General features: G+C 36.6%; 1 non-coding gene across 1 annotated transcript; it reads right to left on the bottom strand.

Moving 5' to 3' along the window:
• Positions 1-11,746: 11,746 nt before the first annotated feature.
• LOC126804557 (small nucleolar RNA R71) lies at positions 11,747-11,853 on the bottom strand. The gene has a single exon (XR_007673454.1). It is a non-coding gene; the product is annotated as a small nucleolar RNA R71 (small nucleolar RNA).
• Between the last annotated feature and the right edge of the window lie 2,038 nt (positions 11,854-13,891).

Below are 13,891 nucleotides of genomic sequence, written 5' to 3'. Positions count from 1 at the left end.
AGTTTTGCAAGTGTGGGAGTGTGTTTCATTCAAACTGAGTATCTTTACATCGTTTGCGTATCTTTACTATTCCAATTGTGTATCTTTTTATTTCTCATTTGAGTATCTTTGTGTAAGGCTTCTGATGCGAGTTTCTATTGAATTTGAGAGTTTTGCAAGTGTGGGAGTGTGTTTCTTTCAAACTGAGTATCTTTACATCGTTTGCGTATCTTTACTATTCCGATTGTGTATCTTTACATCGTTTGCGTATCTTTACTATTCCAATTGTGTATCTTTTCATTTCTCGTTTGAGTATCTTTCTGTAAGGCTTCTGATGCGAGTTTCTATTGAATTTGAGAGTTTTGCAAGTGTGGGAGTGTGTTTCTTTCAAACTGAGTATCTTTACATCGTTTGCGTATCTTTACTATTCCAATTGTGTATCTTTACATCGTTTGCGTATCTTTACTATTCCAATTGTGTATCTTTTCATTTCTCGTTTGAGTATCTTTTGTAAGGCTTCTGATGCGAGTTTCTATTGTATTTGAGAGTTTTGCAAGTGTGGGAGTGTGTTTCTTTCAAACTGAGTATCTTTACATCGTTTGCGTATCTTTACTATTCCAATTGTGTATCTTTACATCGTTTGCGTATCTTTACTATTCCAATTGTGTATCTTTTCATTTCTCGTTTGAGTATCTTTCTGTAAGGCTTCTGATGCGAGTTTCTATTGAATTTGAGAGTTTTACAAGTGTGGGAGTGTGTTTCTTTCAAACTGAGTATCTTTACATCGTTTGCGTATCTTTACTATTCCAATTGTGTATCTTTACATCGTTTGCGTATCTTTACTATTCCAATTGTGTATCTTTTCATTTCTCGTTTGAGTATCTTTCTGTAAGGCTTCTGATGCGAGTTTCTATTGTATTTGAGAGTTTTGCAAGTATGGGATTGTGTTTCTTCCAAACTGAGTATCTTTACATCGTTTGCGTATCTTTACTATTCCAATTGTGTATCTTTACATCGTTTGCGTATATTTACTATTCCAATTGTGTATCTTTTCATTTCTCGTTTGAGTATCTTTCTGTAAGGCTTCCGGATGCGAGTTTCTATTGAATTTGAGAGTTTTGCAAGTGTGGGAGTGTGTTTCATTCAAACTGAGTATCTTTACATCGTTTGCGTATCTTTACTATTCCAATTGTGTATCTTTACATCGTTTGCGTATCTTTACTATTCCAATTGTGTATCTTTTCATTTCTCGTTTGAGTATCTTTTGTAAGGCTTCTGATGCGAGTTTCTATTGTATTTGAGAGTTTTGCAAGTGTGGGAGTGTGTTTCTTTCAAACTGAGTATCTTTACATCGTTTGCGTATCTTTACTATTCCAATTGTGTATCTTTACGTCGTTTGCGTATCTTTACTATTCCAATTGTGTATCTTTTCATTTCTCGTTTGAGTATCTTTCTGTAAGGCTTCTGATGCGAGTTTCTATTGAATTTGAGAGTTTTGCAAGTGTGGGAGTGTGTTTCTTTCAAACTGAGTATCTTTACATCGTTTGCGTATCTTTACTATTCCAATTGTGTATCTTTACATCGTTTGCGTATCTTTACTATTCCAATTGTGTATCTTTTCATTTCTCGTTTGATTATCTTTCTGTAAGGCTTCTGATGCGAGTTTCTTTTGTATTTGAGTGTTTTGCAAGTATGGGAGTGTGTTTCTTCCAAACTGAGTATCTTTACATCGTTTGCGTATCTTTACTATTCTAATTGTGTATCTTTACATCGTTTGCGTATCTTTACTATTCCAATTGTGTATCTTTTCATTTCTCGTTTGAGTATCTTTCTGTAAGGCTTCCGGATGCGAGTTTCTATTGAATTTGAGAGTTTTGCAAGTGTGGGAGTGTGTTTCATTCAAACTGAGTATCTTTACATCGTTTGCGTATCTTTACTATTCCAATTGTGTATTTTTTTATTTCTCATTTGAGTATCTTTGTGTAAGGCTTCTGATGCGAGTTTCTATTGAATTTGAGAGTTTTGCAACTGTGGGAGTTTGTTTCTTTCAAACTGAGTATCTTTACATCGTTTGCTTATCTTTACTATTCCGATTGTGTATCTTTACATCGTTTGCGTATCTTTACTATTCCAATTGTGTATCTTTTCATTTCTCGTTTGAGTATCTTTCTTTAAGGCTTCTGATGCGAGTTTCTATTGAATTGGAGAGTTTTGCAAGTGTGGGAGTGTGTTTCTTTCAAACTGAGTATCTTTACATCGTTTGCGTATCTTTACTATTCCAATTGTGTATCTTTACATCGTTTGCGTATCTTTACTATTCCAATTGTGTATCTTTTCATTTCTCGTTTGAGTATCTTTCTGTAAGGCTTCTGATGCGAGTTTCTATTGTATTTGAGAGTTTTGCAAGTATGGGAGTGTGTTTCTTCCAAACTGAGTATCTTTACATCGTTTGCGTATCTTTACTATTCCAATTGTGTATCTTTACATCGTTTGCGTATCTTTACTATTCCAATTGTGTATCTTTTCATTTCTCGTTTGAGTATCTTTCTGTAAGGCTTCCGGATGCGAGTTTCTATTGAATTTGAGAGTTTTGCAAGTATGGGAGTGTGTTTCATTCAAACTAAGTATCTTTACATCGTTTGCGTATCTTTACTATTCCAATTGTGTATCTTTTTATTTCTCATTTGAGTATCTTTGTGTAAGGCTTCTGATGCGAGTTTCTATTGAATTTGAGAGTTTTGCAAGTGTGGGAGTGTGTTTCTTTCAAACTGAGTATCTTTACATCGTTTGCGTATCTTTACTATTCCGATTGTGTATCTTTACATCGTTTGCGTATATTTACTATTCCAATTGTGTATCTTTTCATTTCTCGTTTGAGTATCTTTCTGTAAGGCTTCTGATGCGAGTTTCTATTGTATTTGAGAGTTTTGCAAGTGTGGAGGTGTGTTTCTTTCAAACTAAGTATCTTTACATCGTTTGCGTATCTTTACTATTCCCATTGTGTATCTTTACATCGTTTGCGTATCTTTACTATTCCAATTGTGTATCTTTTCATTTCTCGTTTGAGTATCTTTCTGTAAGGCTTTCGGATGCGAGTTTCTATTGTATTTGAGAGTTTTGCAAGTGTGGGAGTGTGTTTCTTCCAAACGGAGTATCTTTACGTCGTTTGCGTATCTTTACTATTCCAATTGTGTATCTTTACATCGTTTGCGTATCTTTACTATTCCAATTGTGTATCTTTTCATTTCTCGTTTGAGTATCTTTCTGTAAGGCTTTCAGATGCGAGTTTCTATTGTATTTGAGAGTTTTGCAAGTGTGGGAGTGTGTTTCTTTCAAACTGAGTATCTTTACATCGTTTGCGTATCTTTACTATTCCAATTGTGTATCTTTACATCGTTTGCGTATCTTTACTATTCCAATTGTGTATCTTTAAATTTCTCGTTTGAGTATCTTTCTGTAAGGCTTTCAGATGCGAGTTTCTATTGAATTTGAGAGTTTTGCAAGTGTGGGAGTGTGTTTCTTTCAAACTGAGTATCTTTACATCGTTTGCGTATCTTTACTATTCCAATTGTGTATCTTTACCTCGTTTGCGTATCTTTAATATTCCAATTGTGTATCGTTTCATTTCTCGTTTGAGTATCTTTCTGTAAGGCTTTCTGATGCGAGTTTCTATTGAATTTGAGAGTTTTGCAAGTGTGGGAGTGTGTTTCTTTTAAACTGAGTATCTTTACATCGTCTGCGTATGTTTACTATTCCAATTGTGTATCTTTACATCGTTTGCGTATCTTTACTATTCCAATTGTGTATCTTTTCATTTCTCGTTTGAGTATCTTTCTGTAAGGCTTCTGATGCGAGTTTCTATTGAATTTGAGAGTTTTGCAAGTGTGGGAGTGTGTTTCTTTCAAACTGAGTATCTTTACATCGTTTGCGTATCTTTACTATTCCAATTGTGTATCTTTACATCGTTTGCGTATCTTTACTATTCCAATTGTGTATCTTTTCATTTCTCGTTTGAGTATCTTTCTGTAAGTCTTATGATGCGAGTTTCTATTGTATTTGAGAGTTTTGCAAGTGTGGGAGTGTGTTTCTTTCAAACTGAGTATCTTTACATCGTTTGCGTATCTTTACTATTCCAATTGTGTATCTTTACATCGTTTGCGTATCTTTACTATTCCAATTGTGTATCTTTACATCGTTTGCGTATCTTTACTATTCCAATTGTGTATCTTTTCATTTCTCGTTTGAGTATCTTTCTGTAAGGCTTCTGATGCGAGTTTCTATTGTATTTGAGAGTTTTGCAAGTGTGGGAGTGTGTTTCTTTCAAACTGAGTATCTTTACATCGTTTGCGTATCTTTACTATTCCAATTGTGTATCTTTACATCGTTTGCGTATCTTTACTATTCCAATTGTGTATCTTTATATCGTTTGCGTATCTTTACTATTCCAATTGTGTATCTTTTCATTTCTCGTTTGAGTATCTTTCTGTAAGGCTTCTGATGCGAGTTTCTATTGAATTTGAGAGTTTTGCAAGTGTGGGAGTGTGTTTCTTTCAAACTGAGTATCTTTACATCGTTTGCGTATCTTTACTATTCCAATTGTGTATCTTTACATCGTTTGCGTATCTTTACTATTCCAATTGTGTATCTTTTCATTTCTCGTTTGAGTATCTTTCTGTAAGGCTTCTGATGCGAGTTTCTATTGTATTTGAGAGTTTTGCAAGTATGGGAGTGTGTTTCTTCCAAACTGAGTATCTTTACATCGTTTGCGTATCTTTACTATTCCAATTGTGTATCTTTACATCGTTTGCGTATATTTACTATTCCAATTGTGTATCTTTTCATTTCTCGTTTGAGTATCTTTCTGTAAGGCTTCCGGATGCGAGTTTCTATTGAATTTGAGAGTTTTGCAAGTGTGGGAGTGTGTTTCATTCAAACTGAGTATCTTTACATCGTTTGCGTATCTTTACTATTCCAATTGTGTATCTTTTCATTTCTCGTTTGAGTATCTTTCTGTAAGGCTTTCAGATGCGAGTTTCTATTGTATTTGAGAGTTTTGCAAGTGTGGGAGTGTGTTTCTTCCAAACTGAGTATCTTTACAACGTTTGCGTATCTTTACTATTCCAATTGTGTATCTTTACATCGTTTGCGTATCTTTACTATTCCAATTGTGTATCTTTTCATTTCTCGTTTGAGTATCTTTCTTTAAGGCTTCTGATGCGAGTTTCTATTGAATTGGAGAGTTTTGCAAGTGTGGGAGTGTGTTTCTTTCAAACTGAGTATCTTTACATCGTTTGCGTATCTTTACTATTCCAATTGTGTATCTTTACATCGTTTGCGTATCTTTACTATTCCAATTGTGTATCTTTACATCGTTTGCGTATCTTTACTATTCCAATTGTGTATCTTTTCATTTCTCGTTTGAGTATCTTTCTGTAAGGCTTCTGATGCGAGTTTCTATTGTATTTGAGAGTTTTGCAAGTATGGGAGTGTGTTTCTTCCAAATTGAGTATCTTTATATCGTTTTCGTATCTTTACTATTCCAATTGTGTATCTTTACATCGTTTGCGTATCTTTACTATTCCAATTGTGTATCTTTTCATTTCTCGTTTGAGTATCTTTCTGTAAGGCTTCCGGATGCGAGTTTCTATTGAATTTGAGAGTTTTGCAAGTGTGGGAGTGTGTTTCATTCAAACTGAGTATCTTTCCATCATTTGCGTATCTTTACTATTCCAATTGTGTATCTTTTCATTTCTCGTTTGAGTATCTTTCTGTAAGGCTTCTGATGCGAGTTTCTATCGAATTTGAGAGTTTTGCAAGTGTGGGAGTGTTTTTCTTTCAAACTGAGTATCTTTACTATTCCGATTGTGTATCTTTACATCGTTTGCGTATATTTACTATTCCAATTGTGTATCTTTTCATTTCTCGTTTGAGTATCTTTCTGTAAGGCTTCTGATGCGAGTTTCTATTGTATTTGAGAGTTTTGCAAGTGTGGGAGTGTGTTTCTTTCAAACTGAGTATCTTTACATCGTTTGCGTATCTTTACTATTCCAATTGTGTATCTTTACATCGTTTGCGTATCTTTACTATTCCAATTGTGTATCTTTTCATTTCTCGTTTGAGTATCTTTCTGTAAGGCTTTCAGATGCGAGTTTCTATTGAATTTGAGAGTTTTGCAAGTGTGGGAGTGTGTTTCTTTCAAACTGAGTATCTTTACATCGTTTGCGTATCTTTACTATTCCAATTGTGTATCTTTACATCGTTTGCGTATCTTTACTATTCCAATTGTGTATCTTTTCATTTCTCGTTTGAGTATCTTTCTGTAAGGCTTTCGGATCCGAGTTTCTATTGTATTTGAGAGTTTTGCAAGTGTGGGAGTCTGTTTCTTCCAAACTGAGTATCTTTACGTCGTTTGCGTATCTTTACTATTCCAATTGTGTATCTTTACATCGTTTGCGTATCTTTACTATTCCAATTGTGTATCTTTTCATTTCTCGTTTGAGTATCTTTCTGTAAGGCTTCTGATGCGAGTTTCTATTGTATTTGAGAGTTTTGCAAGTGTGGGAGTGTGTTTCTTTCAAACTGAGTATCTTTACATCGTTTGCGTATCTTTACTATTCCAATTGTGTATCTTTACATCGGTTGCGTATCTTTACTATTCCAATTGTGTATCTTTTAATTTCTCATTTGAGTATCTTTCTGTAAGGCTTTCGGATGCGAGTTTCTATTGAATTTGAGAGTTTTGCAAGTGTGGGAGTGTGTTTCTTTCAAACTGAGTATCTTTACATCGTTTGCGTATCTTTACTATTCCAATTGTGTATCTTTACATCGTTTGCGTATCTTTACTATTCCAATTGTGTATCTTTACATCGTTTGCGTATCTTTACTATTCCAATTGTGTATCTTTTAATTTCTCGTTTGAGTATCTTTCTGTAAGGCTTTCGGATGCGAGTTTCTATTGAATTTGAGAGTTTTGCAAGTGTGGGAGTGTGTTTCTTTCAAACTGAGTATCTTTACATCGTTTGCGTATCTTTACTATTCCAATTGTGTATCTTTACATCGTTTGCGTATCTTTACTATTCCAATTGTGTATCTTTTCATTTCTCGTTTGAGTATCTTTCTGTAAGGCTTCTGATGCGAGTTTCTATTGTATTTGAGAGTTTTGCAAGTGTGGGAGTGTGTTTCTTTCAAACTGAGTATCTTTACGTCGTTTGCGTATCTTTACTATTTCAATTGTGTATCTTTTTATTTCTCGTTTGAGTATCTTTCTGTAACGCTTCTGATGCGAGTTTCTTTTGTATTTGAGAGTTTTGCAAGTGTGGGAGTGTGTTTCTTTCAAACTGTGTATCTTTACATCGTTTGCGTATCTTTACTATTCCAATTGTGTATCTTTTCATTTCTCGTTTGAGTATCTTTCTGTAAGGCTTCTGATGCGAGTTTCTATTGAATTTGAGAGTTTTGCAAGTGTGGGAGTGTGTTTCTTTCAAACTGAGTATCTTTACATCGTTTGCGTATCTTTACTTTTCCAATTGTGTATCTTTACATCGTTTGCGTATCTTTACTATTCCAATTGTGTATCTTTTCATTTCTCATTTGAGTATCTTTCGGTAAGGCTTTCAGATGCGAGTTTCTATTGAATTTGAGAGTTTTGCAAGTGTGGGAGTGTGTTTCTTTCAAACTGAGTATCTTTACATCGTTTGCGTATCTTTACTATTCCAATTGTGTATCTTTTCATTTCTCGTTTGAGTATCTTTCTGTAAGGCTTTCAGATGCGAGTTTCTATTGAATTTGAGAGTTTTGCAAGTGTGGGAGTGTGTTTCTTTCAAACTGAGTATCTTTACATCGTTTGCGTATGTTTACTATTCCAATTGTGTATCTTTACATCGTTTGCGTATCTTTACTATTCCCATTGTGTATATTTTCATTTCTCGTTTGAGTATCTTTCTGTAATGCTTCTGATGCGAGTTTCTATTGTATTTGAGAGTTTTGCAAGTGTTGGAGTGTGTTTCTTTCAAACTGAGTATCTTTACATCGTTTGCGTATCTTTACTATTCCAATTGTGTATCTTTACATCGTTTGCGTATGTTTACTATTCCAATTGTGTATCTTTTCATTTCTCGTTTGAGTATCTTTCTGTAAGGCTTCTGATGCGAGTTTCTATTGTATTTGAGAGTTTTGCAAGTGTGGGAGTGTGTTTCTTTCAAACTGAGTATCTTTACATCGTTTGCGTATCTTTACTATTCCAATTGTGTATCTTTACATCGTTTGCGTATCTTTACTATTCCAATTGTGTATCTTTTCATTTCTCGTTTGAGTATCTTTCTGTAAGGCTTCTGATGCGAGTTTTTATTGAATTTGATAGTTTTGCAAGTGTGGGAGTGTGTTTCTTTCAAACTGAGTATCTTTACATCGTTTGCGTATCTTTACTATTCCAATTGTGTATCTTTACATCGTTTGCGTATCTTTACTATTCCAATTGTGTATCTTTTCATTTCTCGTTTGAGTATCTTTCTGTAAGGCTTTCAGATGCGAGTTTCTATTGAATTTGAGAGTTTTGCAAGTGTGGGAGTGTTTTTCTTTCAAACTGAGTATCTTTACATCGTTTGCGTATCTTTACTATTCCAATTGTGTATCTTTACATCGTTTGCGTATCTTTACTATTCCAATTGTGTATCTTTTCATTTCTCGTTTGAGTATCTTTCTGTAAGGCTTCTGATGCGAGTTTCTATTGTATTTGAGAGTTTTGCAAGTGTGGGAGTGTGTTTCTTTCCAATTGTGTATCTTTACATCGTTTGCGTATCTTTACTATTCCAATTGTGTATCTTTTCATTTCTCGTTTGAGTATTGATAGGAGCACAAAGTGTGACGTTCTTAATGTTTATATGCCCTATTCTTATGCTTTGTTACTTCTTATTTAGTTGTTTTAGGTTCATATTTGTCATATGTATGTTTAAAGTAGAGCTATTTCGATTCTAGATGATTTGATGATGAAATTGTGCTAAGTGTTAGAACTCTTGATTGAGCTAGGATTCCTTACTCAACTAGGACTCTACTTTCCTATTTTCATTCTTTCCTATTCCTTAATCGACGATTTCTTTTCAGGAAAGACAAATCATATTTGGAAAGAAAGGAGAGTTGCCGAGTTGCATTCCTAGTTGAACAAGGAAATCATATCCAAGTTGAAGAAGGAGAAGAGGAGGCCGGCCTAGCTACTCCTAGTTGGACCAAGAGATTGCCGTGCAGCCCTTAAAGAGATCTCCCTATTGGACTTGGTTTCCTACATCAAGTTGGATATGGAGTACATAAATCAAATCCATAACAAAGAGGATTTCAGTTTCCCAATTGGATTCTATCTCCTTATGGCACGGCAAGAAGGCTTCCTAGACCTCTATATATAGAGGCCGGCCTCTCCATTCAGCAACATCATCAGCCTATACACAAACACAGCCATAGCTCTGCCGAATTCATCCTTCACCATTCCAAGAAATCCTAAAACCGATTCCATCATTCCCCACCTATCAATAGCCTTCAAACACGCTTGTGAAGGAGGTTTCATCCATAGAAGTCTCGGCTACACTTGTGGATTGCTTGATTTATAAAGTGTAACCATGATTCACTCTTGTTTAATTTCGGTTTTGGTTTTATTCTTGTGCTTGGATGAAGCTTGCGATTTGTTTAGAGTAATCTTGTATCAATTTTGTCTATGAAATAGCTACTTGATTCAATTTATATAGAGGATTCGAAAATTATGTTTTGGTTTTATGAATTTCTGTTTTTGGTTTCTGCCGAATGTATGTATGATCAATTTTCGATTTCTAAGTGTTATGACTATGCTTGTAGCATGATATTTAGGTTGTTAGATTAAAGACTTATGTTTAGAACATGTTTATTCTTGTTTATGTGATTTTCGAATTGCATGGTTGTTGGTTAAGTAAGTGACATACTTGATGCATTCAATGTGCATGGCTTTGGAATTACATGATAGATGAACATGTTAGAATTTCGATTATGGCTGCTTGGTTTTGATCGAATGTATTAAGTGTCTATGTTTTTAGGTTACTGCTTAGAACCCTAAATGCATGATCCATCCATGGTTGCTCAATATATGTCTCGGCATGATTCAATAAGAAGTTGTAGAACTTAGTTCGATTCCCTCCATGTGAGTTGTTTTGGTGATTGTTTATGTGTTAGTTGGTTGATCACATGTATATATTAGTTTAGGTTTAATTTACTGTTTTTATGATTCAATCCAAAATCTATATCAAACCTTAAACCCTTTATGAATTCATGTAAGTATTGTGATCCTAAGCCCTGGCTGGATCCCCGGTTTGTGAACGATACCCTCTTGCTTTATACTACTATGATGTGTTCAGGGTTAAATATTGATGTCGAGTAATCGAGAACTCATCAAATGGCGCCGTTGCTGGGGATCCATTAGAGATGGATCCCTAACTTTTACTACGAATTCATTGTGAATATTGTATATTTGTATATTCTCAATCTTATTCTTATTTCGTGTAACATATAGTAATGTATCTTAGGTTGTTGTTTTGGTGCTCGAGTGAATGATTGTTGTAGGTTGTAAATCGAACGGAATAGGTAAAGTCCCTTTTGTTAATATTAGCCTTAACCCTTCATGCTAGCTCTCGAGTTTGCATGAGGTCGAGGGCGACTTTTATTAACACTTGGAGTTTTGTCTAACACATGAGGTTAAGTCCAGCTGAGTAAGGGGCACGCTCTTTTATTACTCTGGTGCATGGGACCAAAATTGGATCTCAGAGAACTACTGACTGACATACATCTCGGTGATGGAGTCGATAGGGAGTTCGCTCTCCGTAGTTCAACAAATGAGTCCTACCATGTTCACTATCTCTAATTGAGCTAAAGGCCTTCTGAAACAAAGACTTGATCTTGTGTCTAGGCATCCATACTTAGGCCGCACGTCCACCTTGATTTACAACTTAGAATCAATCGATCATTCAACCATTGAAATGGCAAAAAGAACTTGTGAATTGTATGAACTTTTGTAAAACGTAAAGAACTAACTCTTTGTAAACAACATAGTTGCCGTGTCCTTCCCCTTAAGTGTGCGTGTATGACTAAGGGAAGGCACGAATTTTATGTATCCATTATGTATTCTTCATGGCTAACTCGTTACCTTTCATATAAACAGGTACTATGCATGTCCGAATTTTCTAAGAAGACACAAGAGCTCAAGGATCGAATTCAAGCACTCAGAGATTTAAACAACTCTTTCATAAGTAGACCTTTGAATTTCGAAACATCTCCAAGCAATTCAATCTTAAACTCTTCACCTAGATCAGAAGAAGAGAAAGATCTGTCCTTTCCCTTCGTCTTCAATTCAGACTTAGACACAATTGCGGACCGTGACATAATCCCTGTTGGTGCTCCAATGGCACTCAAGAATGCATTCATTCCTACCACCCCGGAATCACCCTCATGCATTGCTTTCACTCCACCTGATGAAGCTAACTTCTCCATTCCTGTTCAATTGCTTGGGCAGCTGCCTAAGTACTCTGGTTCATCAATGGAAGACCCTAATGTTCACCTTAGGGAGTTCTTGGACATTTGCAAGCTCCAATCGATTCATCACCTGTCTCAAGAAGGCTTGAGGTTGCTTTTGTTTCCATTTACCCTTAAGGATGATGCTAAACGTTGGTTATATTCTTTGCCTGCAGGAATCATCACTACATGGGACGAGATGACTAGGAGGTTCTTGAAGCAATTCTTCCCTGCTCAACTCACGAAAAGACTTAGGAGGGAGATTCAGAACTTCACTCAAAAAGATGGTGATTCACTCTATGAGGCTTGGGAAGAATTTCAGGAACTACAAAGGAAGTGTCCTCACCATGGTATTTCGTTGGATGACTTGGTGCAATTCTTCTATGAAGGACTCGACACCACCAATAAGAGCATGGTGGACTCGGCATGTGGCTGCACATTCATGAACAAAACCGGTCAAGAAGCTTACACCTTGATTGATGACTTGGCTGACAACAATCGCCAATTTAGTTCCAAGGAGAAGAGAGGAAGCAAGAGCCGTGGGGTGTATGATGTTGATGCAAGGAATCAGATGGCGACTTTAGAAAGGAAGCTTGACGTGTTAGTCAAGGCATTCAATGGTTCGAGCATCAACCCTCAAGCATGTGGCATTTGTTCTTTCAAGGATCACACGACTGACAATTGTCCAAATGGTGCAATGACTGAAGAAGAGTTGAACTTTATGGGGCAACAAAGGCCTAGGTATGATCCATATTCGAACACATACAACCCTGGACTTAGAGATCATCCAAATTTTCGTTGGAGCAACAATGCTCAACCATCCAATGCTCAAGGTCAAGGACCTCGTCCTTTAGGTTTGTTTGTGAGGCCTCAGGTACCTCAAGGTTCTGCTCCCTTTAACTCTAATGTTCATGGTTCGAATAATGCATCTTCACCTAACTATGATGAACTTTTGAAGTCTCTTGCTCAAGGGCAACAAAATCTAAACTCTGCTACTCAAGCTTTAGTTACAGGTCAACAAGCTCGTTCTAAGGATATAACCGAGCTTAAGAAGCAGATGGGACAAGTGATCGATTTCATGGGCAAGATCCATGAAGGAGGGAAGTTGCCGAGCCAAACTGAGCCTAATCCGAATGTGAAGGCCATGGTGACACGAAGTGGGAGGACCTTGGATGCTCCATTGCAGCAACACAAGAAGGCCGTGCCTTCTAGAGGACTAGAGACCGAGAGTTTCAATGCCAAAGACTTAGAGAAGGACCCTGCCTCCTCTAAAGCCAATGATGCCGTGCCTCTACCAAAAGAAGATCATGCCGTGCATGACAAAGGTAAGGATCCTAACTCTAGTGGTTTGATTTCAACTAATGATCTTCCTCGTGTTCCCTTCCCTAGTAGATTCGCAAAGCAAAAGAAGGATGACTCTGATCAAGCCATGCTCGACATCTTCAAGAAGGTGGAAGTGAACATGCCTCTTATTGAATGCATACAACAAAATCCTAAGTATGCTAAGTTCTTGAAAGAATTGTGCACCAACAAGAGGATGACTCGAGAGAAGGAGGTTGTTACAATGAGTGACACGGTTTCTGCCGTGCTCCAAAAGAAGCTACCACCTAAGCTTAAGGATCCAGGGAGTTTTTCTATCCCGTGTACAATCGGAAACATGACATTTGAAAAGATAATGTTAGACTTAGGTGCATCTATTAATGTAATGCCGCACTATATCTATGAGAACCTAGGTCTAGGTGATTTGAAACGTGATAATGTTGTGATTCGATTGGCTGATTGTTCCAACAAAGTCCCTTTGGGCTATGTTGAAGATGTTCTTGTGCAGGTTTCGAGCTTGATCTTTCCTGCCGACTTCTATGTCATTGACATGGAGCCAACGGAGGCAGATGACAAGGAGGTTCCTATCTTGTTAGGCCGCCCCTTCATGAGGACTGCAAGAACAAAAATAGATGTGTTTAGTGGATCACTCACCTTTGAGTTCGATGGTGAAGTGATTAGCTTCAACATCTTTGAACCTATGAGGTATCCTCTTTCGGAGTTAAGTGATTGTTTTTCAGTTGACATACTTGATTCCCTTGCAGATAACTATCTAGATACCTTGACAAATGACGAGTTGGCACTCACCATTGCCCAAGGGGCCGGATTTACAAGTGATGGTTCTAACATTTCGGAGTTAGAAGCAAACAATGCCGTGCCCTCCTTCATTCTTGAGAACGTGACCTCTCTTGAGGTTGCACGTGAGGTAAGCTTTGTCTCTCCTAGTCCAATTCTCTTAACTACTAACAAGAATCTTCCTTCTGTGGTGCAAGCTCCAAAGCTTGATCTTAAGGTTCTTCCGGACCACTTGAAGTATGCGTTTCTAGGAGAAGAGGATACATTGCCCGTGATC

Source organism: Argentina anserina, unplaced genomic scaffold (assembly GCF_933775445.1).
Source record: "Argentina anserina unplaced genomic scaffold, drPotAnse1.1, whole genome shotgun sequence".
Classification (NCBI taxonomy): domain Eukaryota; kingdom Viridiplantae; phylum Streptophyta; class Magnoliopsida; order Rosales; family Rosaceae; genus Argentina; species Argentina anserina.
Note: the sequence above shows the minus strand (reverse complement) of the source record. Positions and strands in the feature narration are given on the sequence as shown.